Source organism: Microtus ochrogaster, unplaced genomic scaffold, assembly GCF_000317375.1.
Source record: "Microtus ochrogaster isolate Prairie Vole_2 unplaced genomic scaffold, MicOch1.0 UNK4, whole genome shotgun sequence".
Lineage (NCBI taxonomy): Eukaryota > Metazoa > Chordata > Mammalia > Rodentia > Cricetidae > Microtus > Microtus ochrogaster.
Window position 1 is genome coordinate 7,399,151 of NW_004949102.1, and position 3,805 is coordinate 7,402,955.

The 3,805-nt window shown below is 43.9% G+C and overlaps 1 protein-coding gene and 1 long non-coding RNA gene across 4 annotated transcripts in view; one reads left to right on the forward strand and one right to left on the reverse strand.

Annotated features, from left to right (window-relative positions):
* The window catches only part of Copg2 (coatomer protein complex subunit gamma 2), a 125,959-nt gene that overhangs the window by 16,241 nt on the left and 105,913 nt on the right, over positions 1–3,805 (reverse strand). The window lies entirely within an intron of this gene.
* LOC113458135 overlaps positions 1–3,805 on the forward strand; it is a 12,248-nt gene that overhangs the window by 4,118 nt on the left and 4,325 nt on the right. The gene's annotated exons all lie outside the window — the stretch shown is intronic.

Below are 3,805 nucleotides of genomic sequence, written 5' to 3' on the forward strand. Positions count from 1 at the left end.
TGGATGCAGTGCAGAAGGAAGGTGTGAGAAGGGTGAGAGCTGTGTGAGGTTTCCTGTCAGGGGCAGGAGTGCAGTGCCAACACTGTGGTCCCTGCATTGAGAAAGGTAGATACTGAATATGTGTGGCTGGTTGTCCATAGGGAGGCAAGAGCAGAGGAGAATGAAGTGAGGGGAGCTCATGAACAGAGATGACTGCTGAAACAGGAGGGAGAGTTAGGGGCTAGAGTGCCAAGGAAGAGAGCTATAAGTCCAGCAGATAGAGTGAGAAAAAAAGTAAAAAACATAAAAGAAATACCTGAAAGACTATTAGGAGGGGAGCTATGGTTGTTGGGAGTCAGAAACAACACACATTTGTAGATCAGGGTGGTGAGCCTGAATGGCTGGGTAGAGCACGTGGATTTTGTATAGTTTGCCTAATGAAAGGGATATTGGATATATTTTCATTTGTCAGGACCATGAAAAGAATTCCCATGGAACAGGACAACTACTGTCTGACAAATCAGATAGCTAAAAGAATGGCAGATGGGGAAGGTTACATACTGGGACTATGTAGAATTGTTGGGAAGCAGGATAAATAATAACATATATCAACAATGAAAAGGAGAGGAAGTGAGAAGTTTTAATTTATGGAAGTCAGAAAGATGAAAAGAGAAGGAGCCCTATGGGCTGCTGAGATTGCAAGGACAAAGAGGGGGTGAACTCAGAGAATCCAGGGACTCTACCATCTATATGGGCAAAAAAAATTTTGAGATCATTTGAGAGAAAAGACTGTGACATGGACAGAATTTAGGAAGGAAGCAATGGTAAAAGAGGTCTAAAGAATGAGGCTGTAGAGGCAGCCATGACCATTGAGAACCACTGAGTCAACAAAGGGCTTGTTGAGTAAGAAAAGTTACAGGGCCCAGGTGGTGGCAGCACACGCCGTTAATCCCAGCACTTGGGAGGCAGTGGCAGGTGGATCTCTGTGAGTTCTAGGCCAGCCTGGTGTACAGAGTGAGTTCCAGGACTGGCTCCATACATAGCTACTGAGAAACCCTGTCTAGAAAAATTAAAAAAAAAAAATCTACCCCCCCAAAAAAAACCGCCCCCCCAAAAAAAACAAAAAAAGGGAAAAAAACAAAAACAAACAAACAAAAAACACAAAAAACAAACAAAAAAAGGGGGGGGGGAGAAGGAAAGATATAGGGAACATCTTTTGCAGAGAACACTGTCACCAAATTAGCACAGCTAGGATTGTCTAGATGAACTAATGTAACAGAAGGACTCAGTAGGGCTGGCTGGGAACAGAGGTTAGCAATAATTGTAACAGTAAGGGAAAGCTAGGAATATAGTAGGCATGAAGGGCAGAGCTCCTGGGTCCATGAACTGACCGAGAGCTTGCAGGAGAAATACCATTGCATACAGGGAGGATCTGCAAGGTATCTAGAAAGGACAGCATGAGAAAATAAAAAGACGGCTGTGCAATGATTACATTCATATTCAGGGTAGAAAGAGACACACTGGAGGTGTGATGGCATGGGAAAGTGACAAATGAGAGTCAAGTAGGGTCAGGGGAGTTAACAGAAAAACAGAAGAGGAAGCAATTCACAAACAAACTTTATGTATTTGTGATAGTTTAAGCAAAGGTCAAGGGGGCAACAATGAAAAACAGAAAAGTAGACTTTAGAGTTTCGTAGCTGGGAACATTGGCAGATGTCAGGGGACAGATTTATAGGATTGGTGGTAACATTGTCAGATTTCATAAGAGGAGAACAGAAGCAAAAGCCTGGGTGTTTGTAGAATGGAAGTAGATGGCATTTGTAGCAAAGAGACAAGAGTAGCTTGAATTAGAGGAAACCAATTGAGGTACATCATACTTGTTAGGCCGCCTAGAAACATGGGACTGGACTCGTGAAGAGAATCCAGTAAGAGTGTACATATGGGATGCGTGCAAACGGTAGAGGCACAGCTGGGTACCAATGCGGAACAGCCACTTCGCAGTTGACCTCTGAACCTGTGCTTCTACTGTTCAAGATTGGCTGAAAGGACAGAGGTGTGCCGTGCAACAGAGAGACTGTGCAGGGACAGGAGATGTGCTGAAAGTGGGCAGAGGGTTTCAAAACTCTGCAGGGTTTGTAGATTCAATATAGATGGTAAATAGGAAAGCTTGTTAATAATGCAAAGTAGGGTTCAACTGAAAGGTTTCCTTTGTTGAATGAAGGGCAGACTAGAACGGAAATTGGTTCTTGTGCAAGAAGAGGCCTTTAAAGTGGTATCATTCCTATTGTGAAGGCAGGTACAGGCTAGATATGGAAGGAGAGTGGGTGATCTAGATAATCTTTAATTGTGGAGAAGCAAGTGCGACAGATAAGGTTGTATTTGGTTTGGGGAATCTTTTTTGTGGAGAACTGCAAGTAAGATGGGCAAAAAGCAGTAAGTGCAGGGTTGGTTGTAGTGTTCTGTGCTTCTTTTTGATGGAAGGAAGGGAAAGAAGAATAATAAGGCTGGCGTGAGAGGGTGAAATAGAAAAGGGCAGTCTTACATTAGGCCAATTGAATATCCACACCAGTGACACTGAATGGCTGCAGAAGAGAAGGTGACACAGGGATAGAGAGAATATGAGCATGTGAGCACAACAAAGACTGGACCATATACTACAGAAAAAAGAGGTGATGAAGTCACTGATAGATACTAGGTAGGTGAACAACAAAATAAGAGTCACAGCAATGAAACAATTCAGCCAGGGACGAAAGAGAAGAAATGCAGCAAGAAGAGATATTGCTGCAGGAAGATGATGTAGTACACAGAAGACAGACAGGGCAGAAGACATACCCAGGGAGCATGAACACCAGAGACTAGGTTAGAAAGAAACAAGCTGGAAACCATCAAGGAATAAAGATGCATGGGAGATCCCAGGGTCAGAACGATGGCACTTTAGAGTGCCCAGAACAGTTTGTAAGCCTCAGCATGGGGAAGGAAAAGTAGAAAAGGGTAGTCAGCAATAGCTAAGGCAAAATGCTGAATTACTGTCTTGAGTGTTCTTGCAGGAGCAAAATTGAGGCCAGGCTCTTTACTACGGATCCGGCGGAGAAGGGTGGGTGGGTGGGAAAGAGAAAGGGATGGGGCTTACTTGGGTTGGTGGGGAGGGCAGGGTTGGGAGTAGTGGGGTAGGGTGGTGTGGGGGGGTGGGAAGACTGGGATGGGATTTGGGTGGGGACATGAGCCAAGTGCCAGGTATTGAGAAAATTCTACTGTTTGAGCTGAAAAACAATTCAATGTCTAGTGTTCAAATGAACAGATGGACCCTGCTGGGAAAGATGGGATCTACCCAAAAGAGAAAGAGTAGCTTCAAGTGGGGAGGAAAGGAAAGAGGAAGGTCAGGGATGCTTTGTATGAAGTAAGGATAGACAAAAATATAAGATGGTTCTTTAGGACTCACTGTCTGTAACTGCAAAAGAATGGGGGAAATTAAAAGGGATAATAAATGGTAAGTAAACAATAATGCAATTGGGGTAAAATAAGCAAACAACATGATTGGGGTAACATCAAAATGTTAGACAGTCATATTTTGGTAGGGGTGACTAGGATGAGGCGGAATGTGTTTGAAAAAGAAGACAGCTCACTTATGCAGACTGGGGGTAGGCACTATATCAGTGTGGAAGAATCAACAGCAGGGAAGGAAGTAATTCTAAGTGGAGAGTATCCTATCCATTTGAGATGAGGAAGCACCGAGATGCTTGAGTGAGGACACCAAATGGTCACCACTAGGAAGTCAGAACTGTGCGTGATATAGGAGAAAGAAGACCTGAGAGAAGAGGGGGCCATC